Below are 12,159 nucleotides of genomic sequence, written 5' to 3' on the forward strand. Positions count from 1 at the left end.
AACTTAAAAACTAGCGAAATAGACTTTGGTGGGGTCTGCAAGTATGGGGAGGGTTTTATTTTTGCAGGTGCTTGCTGAAGGTGTGTTTTTTACGTTTTTTAAAAACCACACTTTTGCGATTTTTAACCATGCTTGCAACCATTTTCATGTACCCCAAATTTGCTGGGACTAGTTATTTTCTTCAAAAGAAACTGCTAAATGCTATTCTTCACCACTTATGCAAAGATGCGAATTAGCAGCTAATGAGAGCATTTAAGTACCCCAAATAGCTTCAGCAGGGCTATTCGGGGGCATCTACCATGATCCCCAATGTTAGTGCATCTTTTGGGGGATGTCAGGATGATTTCCCCAAATCCGACAGCACTTTTTGCCTGTTTGAGTTTCGCCAGGACACGTTTTCGCGTCCTTTGGAATTGAATACGGGGATAAGCGAGGACGCGCGCGACACTTTTCTGCATGCAAAAGCAACGATTATGGCGGAAACTCCGGTATGCGAAAAGTATGGGACTTTTCGCACCTAATTAAATATGGGCCTTAATCTCACAGACACGTCTTCCTCATCTGCCATGACAAATCGTACGAAGATCTTCCACTCGCTGTGACCAAACTTAAGACTACTACGGCAGTCCAATCGCAGGTTCAGTTACATTGATGTATGAGCTTCACAATAACCAACATAGCATTACCACTTCTACCTATGGGACAGAAAAACAGAGGCAGTCTCAATACTTTTCAATCAGCTCTCGTACATATTCATACAGCAAATATTCAACCAGAATAAAGAAACAAGATAATACTATACCATTAACACTCTACATAAACGAGAGTAAGCCCAAAATGTCCATAAATAACAATATGTTTAATTCTAAAATATTCACAGTCAACACAGTTTTGCTGAATTTTTACAGGTGGTGCACATACGGAGTTGCTGTTCTATTTTCAGTTTGTCTGGCTATGTGGCTACATGCTAATGAGCAGTACACTGCAAGATGTTGTCCGCAGTGCCTCTCCGATATTTTAGTGCCTGTACTTAGGGGTCTGTTTACTAAGCCTTAGATGGAGATAAAGTGGACAGAGATAAAGTACGAGCCAACCAGCTCCTAACTAATTTTTCAAACACAGCCTGTGACATGGCAGTTAGGAGCTGATTCGCTATTACTTTATCTCCATTCACTTTATCCCCATCCAAGGCTTAGGCTATAGACCTCTTAGAATGTTACTTTAAGTTTTCCCCTCAGCGAAGCTGTTACTTTTCAGTCAAACGTTGAATTAGCAATTGTTTATTTTATATAAAATTGGTGCTTTTTCTTGCAGCTGAAGGTTGTACATGAGAAAACTCTATGCCAATATTTATTTGATGTCACTCCTGGGGGAACTATGAGGTTACAAAACGGCTGGCACTGTTTATGGCCAAAGAGTTATTGATAAAACAGTTTATAGCTTCTGTTTGCAGCAGTGGGTGGCACAAACACGTGGCAGTTCAACTTCCAACATGGCACATCAGGAAACAAATGTTTTTATTATTCAAGAGAGGCCTGAGGAAGTTGGAGTATGTATGTAATTGAAGGCAGGGCAGGGACAGGAAGGGATGAATGGTAGTAAATTTAATTTAATTTTTGATTCCGAAGAAAATTTATGAGGGAGGGGAGGAGGGGAAGGCATTTACAAAAAATATTTGACACATTCACATCAGTCCTTGTCCCAGAAGAATCTTTGAGGGCCATGCCTGCTGCTGCTGGGAATGGATTTTCTCATCCCAGAAGGGGACCAGGAAGACTTCTAGTAGTGCTTTCCACATGGAAAAACATTTCCCAACCTGTACAGGGACATTAAAAATACATAGTTAGTTAGTGGCCTCAAAGTGCCACTTAACCAACACAGATATGTGGACAAGCGTAAGATCTATGATTTAAGGCAGGGGTAGCCAATCCTGGTTCTCGAGAGCTACCACAGTGCATGTTTTCCAGGTCTCCTCACAGAATCACAAGTGTAATAAATAATTAACTCTACCTGTGGATCTTTCCAAATGTGTTGGTGAGTAATAAATACACCTGTGCACCTGCTAGGTGGTCTGGAAAACGTGAATTGTTAGTAGCTCTCGAGGACTGAGGTTGGCTACCCCTGATTTAAGGCCTTACGTTGTGTCTCTTTCTTGAGAATCCTGCGCCTGCCTCTGCAGCTAGAAGTGGATTTTCATCCCAGAAGGGGACCAGGAAGAGTGCTTTCCAAAAACAATTGACTTTTAAATAATCCTTTGCAAACCTTCCGAAAAAGCATTTCCCAACCTGTACAGGGACATTAAAAAAAACATACTTAGTGGCCTTCAGTTCAAACTGCCGTTGTACCCACTTAACCGGAGCAGATATTGTGGACAAGCGGAACAGAGTAGCAAATGCAACATTTATGGTTTACGACTTGCATTGTGTCTTGAGTGCCATGCCTGCTGCTGGGAGTGGATTTTCATCCCAGAAGGGATGAAGACATTGTTTTTTCTTCCCAACGGATACAGATATGAAGAGATGTAAATAACTACTGACAGGAAAAAGAGTCAATTTGGAGGCCCTTACACAAAACTGCCTTTGCTGTACTTGAGCTGCCAACCTTCTAGTGTGTACTCAGAAAGAGATTTCAGCACAGCTGGGAACCTTGTCAGTGATCGGCCTGAGACTACTTCCCCAAAATGTGGAAAAGATGATGCCCATCAAAATAAACTACAAATTCTACGAGAAAGACCTTTACTGTTAATTACGTGCAAAAATTACAGAGGCACCTGTAATGGTGGATTCCAGTGGTGACCAATTAATATTGTGTGAAGAAGATGATGTATACTTCACCCCAGATTATACCATCACCCAAGCCTATATCGTCATCCCATCCTGTGTTGTGTATAAATTACAGCTGTGCTCCCATTGTTCACTTAAGTGAATGTGAGATCCATTTTAGTTCATATCATCACCACACCCCCTTCACATTTTCTGACCTGGGCTGGAGGAGCAGCTGCACTCTGGAATACGGTTGCATGGAGTTGCCCCTCTGAATCACTGAAATTCAGTTAGAGGGGCCATGGGTAGGGAGTAGGGACACTATAATCAGAGAATGCAGTTTTAGCTGCTTTATTCCATTCTTTAAACCATATCCTCTTTTTTCACCTTTGAAAATGTTTATGCAGATCTCAGCAGAGGCGTTTGTGATGCCATGGCTAATGCACACACACAAACAGAAAAAAAACACATTTATTGATTGATTAATAATTTTTGGGGGGGTACTTGAGAGGCAGAGCACCCGAACAAGGCAGCAGCCTCTTGATAAATGACACAGACAGCACTCCTATACAGCTATGTTGCTGATAAATGTGACTAACGTGCACATACACACAAAAGAAGGATTCAATTACTTTTTGGGGGACACTTGGGAGGGAGAGCACCTGAACAAGGCAGCAGCCCCTTGATAAATGACACAGACAGCACCCCTGCGCAGCTACATTGCTGATAAATGTGGCTTACATGCACACACACACAAATATCAAAGATTGATTTAATTTTGGGGGGGCACTTGGGAGGGAGAGCACCTGAACAAGGCAGCAGCCTCTTGATAAATGGCACAGACAGCACCCCTACGCAGTTATGTTGCTGATAAATGTGGCCAATGCGCGCACACACACACAAACAAACAAAAGATTATTTGATTGAACACATTTTTGGGGCGCACTTGGGAGGGAGAGCATCCGAACGAGGCAGCAGCCACTTACCCCAGCCTCTGCCCGGCATTCCCCTTCTCAGAGTCTGGCCAGGAGACATGCGAATTTCGGAAAGACAGTGCTGCTGAAGTACGGTCAGACAGTGCTTTTGCTTTACTGTCTGACCAATTATCTCCTCAAGAAAGCCGGTCACCTCCTCAGCGCTAGTCCGCCCTCTAACCGCATGCTCTGTCACAGCACCATGACCATTGGAACCGGGACAGCCCCTATGGACAGGACAACCTCACAACAGCCAGCCCCTATGGACATTAAGCAAGCCAGCCCCTGAGTGACAACACAACTGTAGCCAGCCTCTATGCACAGCTCCCAGCTCCCTCCCTCTTCACTTTCCAGAGCCGGAATGAAAAATGGCGGCGATCCCGGGACCTTTTATACAATCCAAAACCCGTGAGAATCTGACAGCGGGAAGAAGACGTTTTGCCTCGTTTTGAGATCTGAGTTAGGTGGGAAAACCGAGTTGGCTCAGATCTGACTCGAATCCCCTAAGTTCAGGTGTGTTCGGATCTCTGAGATCCGAACCTGCTCATCTCTAGTAGTGAATCAGGCCCACTGTCTGCAGAGGCATGCAGCTATCAGCTTGGAATACAGGCACTTACCCCAGCCTCTGCCCAGCATTCCCCTTCTCAGAGTCTGGCCAGGAGATATGCGAATTCCAGTTCGACAGTGCTGCTGAAGTACGATCAGACAGTGCTTTTGCTTTACTGTCTGACCAATCATCTCCTCAAGAAAGCCGGTCACCTCCTCAGTGCTGGTCCGCCCTCTAACCGCATGCTCTGTCACAGCACCCTGACCATTGGGGAGAGTGATTATTTATATACTCTGCCTCTCTCTGTGCACGTGCCCAGCTGCCTTCTCTACAGACCCACATGTTGACCCTACAGTCCCCCTTAGAACAGTGGTTCTCAAACTCGGTCCTCAGGACCCAACACAGTTCACATATTACAGGTCACCTAGCAGATGCACAGGTGTATTCATTACTGACTGATACATTTTAAAAGATCCACAGGTGAAGATAATTATTTTACTTGTGATTCTGTGAGGAGACCTTTAAAACATGCACTGTTGACACAGGCAGCACAGCACCCCTGGACACCTATGTTGCTGATAAGTGTGGCTAACACGCACACACAAAAAATAGTTTTTCTTTTTTTCACAGTGGAAGTGAAGAGCACCCCTGAAAGAGGCAGCAACCCCTTGATAAATGACACAGGCAACACCCCTAGTGCAGCTACATTGCGGATAAGTGTGGATTGTTAACATGCACACACATTTTTGGGGGGCACTTGGGGGGAGAGGACCTCTGAATTAGGCAGTAGCCTGTTGATAAATTACTGTGTACCTACGTTGCTAATGCACACACAGAAATAAACAAAATATTTAATTATTTTTCACAGTGGGTGTGAAATGCACCCCTGATTGACAGAGCACCCCCTGGACAACACAGCAGAACAGCCAGCAGCACCTATGGACCTCAACCAGACAGCCCCTATAGACAGGACAACAGCCAACCAGCCCCTATATGGATTATGGACAACAGTCAGCCAGCCCCTATGGACAGGACAACCTCACAACAGCCAGCCAGCCCCTATGGACATTAAGCAAGCCAGCCCCTGAGTGACAACACAACTGTAGCCAGCCTCTATGCACAGCTCCCAGCTCCCTCCCTCTTCACTTTCCACAGCCGGAATGAAAAATGGCGGCGATCCCGGGACCTTTTATACAATCCAAAACCCGTGAGAATCTGACAGCGGGAAGAAGATGTTTTGCCTCGTTTTGAGATCCGAGTTAGGTGGGAAAACCGAGTTGGCTCGGATCTGACTTGAATCCCCTAAGTTCAGGTGTGTTCGGATCTCTGAGATCCGAACCTGCTCATCTCTATTAGTGAGACCCGGGTTATTCCAAAGTGGTGCTTTTAGACTGCACATCGACCCGAGTCGAGCCGCCTCAGCATGCCAATAACCCGGGTTATTTTCGAGATGTGAAAGGGGCATTAGTCACACAAATTAATCTGAGTGGACCACAGGGCCAGATTACCAATGGGGTGGATGGGACTGCAGCTTCAGGCATCCACATAAAAATTGACCCATCATCATGACCAGTGGGGTGTAGCGCAGACTAAAATTCATATAGGGTAGCCACATCTACTACCAGTGAGTCTAGGCCGGTGATGCTTGGCAGCATATGGAATGGCAGTTGGTGTGGCTCCCCTATTTGAATTTTGACCTGCGCTGCAGCCCCACTTCTGGAGCCACCGATGATCATGACAGTTAGCCATAAATCATAAATATTAAAATTGTATTTCTCTTTTCCTCACAAAATGATGTCATTTTTAGACTTTTACGTAGTTAAGGTGACATTGAGGTTGGTAGTTTGGTGGGTGTACACACCCACATGGCACAGGTCACACCCACACAGCACTGGTCACAGCTCCTCCCATTCTCACAATAGGCACTTGAACATTTTCTGCCACTGGCCCATGGGGCCCTTAATCCGGCTCTGGTGGACCCCAGTAATTTTTTTTTTTGTGTGTGTTACATTTTAGGGGAGATGTACTAAGCCATGGAGAGAGATAAAGTAGAGAGAGATAAACCAATCAATCAGTTCCTAGCTGTCATCTCCCTCTCCACTTTATCTTTCTCCAAAGCATGATACACACACCCCAGATTTACCTCATAAAATTGCTGACTTCTATTGAGAAGTGAATTGTTCAGAATCCCTGTAGACAGTGTGGTATATATTTTAATCGATATGGATTTCTAATGTTTGTATAGTCTGCCCTGTCAGAACTGAGGACATAGTTGCACTGATACCAATGCTAGCACCTCTCTTGCACTGATCCTATGCTGGCTGCAAGAAAGGGGCTAACAGTGACACCAATATGGTGGCAGGGTTTACTGCGGCACCCACTAGGGTATTAGCAGGTTTGACTCCTACTCCCCCACTCTCACATCCAGTACTCAAGGTACAGTAGATGTGTAGGAAATTAGATGTAACCTGGAGAGTACATGAGTCAGGTAAATCTCTGTGTATGCATGTGTGTCTCCGTGTTTATGTATTTCTGTCTGTGCATGTATATGTGTCTCGGTATATACTGTACATATTAGTGTATATATATTTTTAGAAGTGGAGTTGTTGCCCATAGCAACCAATTAGATTCTAGCTATTATTTTCTAGAAAATGCTAGATAAATGAGTAGATAAGTAGAATCTGATTGGTTGCCATGTGCAACTCCACTTCAAAAAACCCACACTTTAGTAAATATACCCCTTAAGGTGGGTATATACCTAAAAGATATATCTGCAGATCACTCTATATATCTTTAGATGATGGTCATTCATACACACTGAATGTCCATCATCTATCCAACAGCCGTGGGTCACGCTGACAGGGAGATGGGGCCGCCGCCTCCCTCCCTGTGGCTGCCGCTGTGTATGTACGGTTGGTTCTGCAGACCGCCCGTACACACTTGCCGATGGCCAGCAGATATATTGGCTGATCCATTGATCGGCCAATATATTGGCCAGTGTGTACCCAGCATTAAGGTGGGTACACACTATACAGATATATCTGCAGGTCGAGTGATCTGCAGATATATCTGCAGATGATGGTTGTTCGTACACACTGAACAACCATCATCTGTCCCTGCCCGCAGGTCCCGGTGACCAGGGGGTATGGTCCCGGAGTGCGGGGGGTGTGTCCCGCCCCCCTCCTCACAGCACAGCCAATGCGATATGTTGATGAACGCCGACGTTCACCGACATATAGCGAGTACACACTGCCCGACGGGCAGCAGATATATTGGCCGATCAATTGATTGGCCAATGTATCTGTCAGTGTGTACCCAGCTTTAGTGTGAGGACACTGGAGTTGTGACTTACTCTGACCCTGTAGATATTGATCTTAGTAAGGGAGGGCTGCTGCCACTACTTGGCCCTATACACACAATCAGTATAGTCCTGTCATTACACAACTTCTTTCCCTGATGGGTCACTCAACATCGACAGCACGCCCCCTTTGGTGCGAGACCTGGAGCGTCGGATTGCCCGTCGCTATCCGGGTCTCGCGCATGCGCACGACGGAGCCGGCTCCGTCGTGCGCAATCGCTCTGGGCCACCATCGACCCGGTTGCGAGCGCTCAGCGCTTGCGACGGGTCTGAATCAGGCCCACTGTTACCTGGCTCTCCAGGGCTAATGACCGTGTTCAGCTGAGGTCTCCAGCCGTATGTTGTTAATGGGCTTTATCGGAGTGATGGCAGTGCTGCTGTAGTATGCAGGTATTGAGGAATAAAATCTTTAGCGTATCCGTAGAAATGTAGCCGGGGTCCTTTAAATTAGTCCACACAATAGAAGCAATGTCTTATTCCTCTGACATGTTTCACTCCTATGCTGGGAGCTTTATCAAAGAGTTCCTTATAGACTTGACTAGTATTGTATAGGCAGATTTCGCAGATAATAAATCAGTGTTACCCACTTCTATTATTTTATTTTGTCTGAACTCTCCAGTGATCGCAGATACGCGCATATTTTACCCGGCATTTAGGACCGGGGACTCCTCACTTTTCTAGAATGGGCGGGTCCCCAGGGACGCGTTCCGATTCAACCAATCCCCTGCCTCCTCGTTAAGGAATTGAAGAGCCTGGCCCGGCTGGAGGCTATAAAAAATAGAGGGTGGAGTCAGGCCAGCCAGCGGCACTACAGTGCATTTCATGACCTGGAGAGAAGACGGCATCAGGGTACAGTAGTGAGCGCTGTGCGGCTGCCGCCGGGAACCACACCCAGGGCCATCAGGGTGTGTAAGCGGCCTGAGTGGGAGCTCTGCCTGTGTCTGTACCAGGGGAGTGGGTGCTACCTGACGGCTGCCAGGTGCACCGCCTGGTACATACACCGCACGTATCCCGGGAACTTGGTACACTGCAGCACAGACTCCGGTACATACACAGTCCGGATGGCAGCCCCCGTGGTGAACTTGGTACACTGCTCCAGAAGGGGCAGCTGCACGATAACCCGGATCTGCAGGCCTCCATGCTATGTGCGCTGCATATATTGTGTATTCTGGACCAGTGGTTCGCGGCCCTCTCATCCGGAGGAGTCAACAGGTGGAGGTGAGAGACTGGCCCAGAGCACATATACGGCCCGGTACAGGTGGGAGAGGGTGAGAGTGCCCTCACCCCTTTGTGTGTACTATATGTAAGGGCGCTCACCCCTGTGTGTGTACTATATGTAAGGGCGCTCACCCCTGTGTGTGTACTGTATGTAAGGGCGCTCACCCCTGTGTGTGTACTGTATGTAAGGGCGCTCACCCCTGTGTGTGTACTGTATGTAAGGGCGCTCACCCCTGTGTGTGTACTGTATGTAAGGGCGCTCACCCCTGTGTGTGTACTGTATGTAAGGGCGCTCACCCCTGTGTGTGTACTGTATGTAAGGGCGCTCACCCCTGTGTGTGTACTGTATGTAAGGGCGCTCACCCCTGTGTGTGTACTGTATGTAAGGGCGCTCACCCCTGTGTGTGTACTGTATTATGTAAGGGCGCTCACCCCTGTGTGTGTACTGTATTATGTAAGGGCGCTCACCCCTGTGTGTGTACTGTATTATGTAAGGGCGCTCACCCCTGTGTGTGTACTGTATTATGTAAGGGCGCTCACCCCTGTGTGTGTACTGTATTATGTAAGGGCGCTCACCCCTGTGTGTGTACTGTATTATGTAAGGGCGCTCACCCCTGTGTGTGTACTGTATTATGTAAGGGCGCTCACCCCTGTGTGTGTACTGTATTATGTAAGGGCGCTCACCCCTGTGTGTGTACTGTATTATGTAAGGGCGCTCACCCCTGTGTGTGTACTGTATTATGTGGGGGTCCTCACCCCTGTCTGTGGCCTGTATTATGTGGGGGTCCTCACCCTTGTCTGTGGCGAGTGTAAGTGCTGTCACCCATGGGGGGGAAACTCAGCCTGATGGTCACCACCAATACCTGTAGTTGGTACAATAGGGAGGGCACCCATGAGTGTTGTCTATTTTGGGATTATATCAGGTCACATATACCTATGACTGGGCTTGTGGAATAGTCCTAAGTGCTTGTAGTGACTGGCTGCTTTACATAAATAATATACCTGTCCATATTCGCCAGCCCAGCAGCATTGTGTGACAGGCAGCCTGTGAATCAGTATGGCTGCCTGTCCTTTCAGTGCGGCGGCTGTGCGGAGCTAAGTGTGGTGAGCAGGGAAGGTCCCGAGACTGCTCACCACACTGATTTATAAAGTACTGCAGAGTCGACTGAGAGCTCCCTGCAGCCGGCGCACTGTAATGACAATCTTATGTCACTGCTGCCGGGCCCTGGGGAGTATCTAGAGCTGCCCCCAACACACTCCCTGCTGCTGGTAGTATATAAAACAAACTTGCCTACTTTTGAAAAAGCATTTCAGGGAGATTGTGAAGCACCACCTATGAGCGCGGCGGTAAAGTGGGTGTGTACTGCTACATATGAGAGGCGTGTCATATAACTGACTTACATCCACATGTAAATGAGCCCTAAAGCAGTTAGTAAGATCTATTTGTTGATGAAAACACATTGATACTTTTTTAGAAAATGTAGCCATAGGGATCATTCTGCCTTATAACCAATGCAGGGAAATTCTACTAATGACCAATTTGAATTTTTTTTATAACTATAACTGCTTCATAATGGGGGCAAGGTGCAATCAAGGAGATTACTAGGCTCTTCAGGGAGTCGGGGAGATTACTACTATTTCAGGGAGTCTCCCTGACAATGAAGGAGAGTTGGCAAGTATGATATAAAATCAGTGTCTGCATTTCTTTGACTTCCCCACCCCCATTCCCACCACCAGGTATGTCTGTTAATGCTTAATTTTTTTTTTTATATATTTACTTGTCACTCTCTAGCCCCTTCCACACGTGTGCCTTTGCCCCGACCCCCATGTGTTCCTCTGCCCATCCCCCATATGTGCGTCCGGCCACTCACTGTGTGCTTCTGCCTGCCCCCTTATGTCCCTATAACCTACCTCCCCTTATATGCCTCTGCCCTATCTGTGTGCCTCTGATTGGGGAGCTCTACTTGTTTATTTCTACGGACCCCTTAATTTCTGTCTGCACCCACCATGCTGCATCATTGTAGTCTGGCAGCACTGGTCTTTTTCAGGTGGCTCAGCCACAGTCTGAACCCAGAAATGGTGATGCGGTGACATGAAATCATGTAGCTGATGGGTCTGGTGTTTTTTTTCCCTGTCAATGGCAATTGTGTTTTATTTTTTCCTGTGGGAACCAAATTGTCTTTTTTTTATTTTTTATTTTTATCATCTTATCGGGGCCAATGTGTATGTTTTTTTTTCATGTGCGGACCAATGTGTTTGGTTTTATTCCTACTGGGGCCATTGTGTTTGGTTTTTTTCCCATTGGGCCAATGTAATCAGATACAGTACATGCTTCATGGGCTGTAGTTGCGAAGTTGTTAGATTTACTGAAAAGCATCATTTAGATGGGACCCAGAGAAGGTCAGGTAGGACCCCAATTTTTAAAAGTGCAGGATCCCTGGGACCCATTTTTTTTTTCGTCTCAGCGCGATCACTGACTCTATAATGTGTTATATAATAAGCAAAATACAAACTAAGATAAATGTCATGGACTAGAGGTGATAACTTTGCTGTCATTTGTTGGAACTGAATGCAACCTCTTTAAAATTATTGATACAAACTTGTGAGTGTCCATGAAAATCTGCCACTGTGGGGGCTGGGATTAAGTGACACAAGGAAGGGGGTGGAACTGAAGACACAGGGCTCGGGTAAACACAGGATGATGGTGTAATACCCGGTTAAGTGGTACTACTACTCAGTTCTTTTGGTGGGAGTGATAAAGTGTGGATGAACTCTGGGCCTGATTCAGAGCCGGACGCTCTGACCAGAGCGCTCGCTCTGAATCATGGCCCTCCTACCTCATTTTGGAGCGGCCTCATGGACACTCGCATAGCTGTGGGTTACCACCCACAGCTATAGCAAGCGTCCATGATGATGGTCGCGATGGTCAAGACCATCGCGACCATCGGGCTTGCGACGAGACCCTTGCGGTAGGGTCTCGCTGCCGCAAGCCCTGGAGTGATTTTGGCTCTATCAGAGCCAAAATCACTCCCACTGACATCACTAGTGATGTCAGTTGGGCCGGACCCAGACGGTAGGCATTCCCATGGGAACGCCTCTGTCTGGCAGCCACACCCCCAGCACGCCCACCAAAGGGGGCGTGCTGTCAGTCACCATCGACAGCACGCAACCTTTGGTGCGAGACCCGGAGCGACAGCTTGGCTGTCGCTATGCGGGTCCTGCGCACGACGGAGCTCCCTCCGTCATGCGCACGACGGAGCTCCCTCCGTCATGCGCACGACGGAGCTCCCTCCGTCATGC

General features: G+C 47.2%; 1 protein-coding gene across 1 annotated transcript in view; it reads left to right on the forward strand.

Moving 5' to 3' along the window:
* LOC148539613 (electrogenic sodium bicarbonate cotransporter 1-like) overlaps positions 1–12,159 on the forward strand; it is a 325,398-nt gene that overhangs the window by 71,474 nt on the left and 241,765 nt on the right. The gene's annotated exons all lie outside the window — the stretch shown is intronic.

Source organism: Taudactylus pleione, unplaced genomic scaffold, assembly GCF_031769625.1.
Source record: "Taudactylus pleione unplaced genomic scaffold, aTauple2 ptg000025l, whole genome shotgun sequence".
Classification (NCBI taxonomy): domain Eukaryota; kingdom Metazoa; phylum Chordata; class Amphibia; order Anura; family Myobatrachidae; genus Taudactylus; species Taudactylus pleione.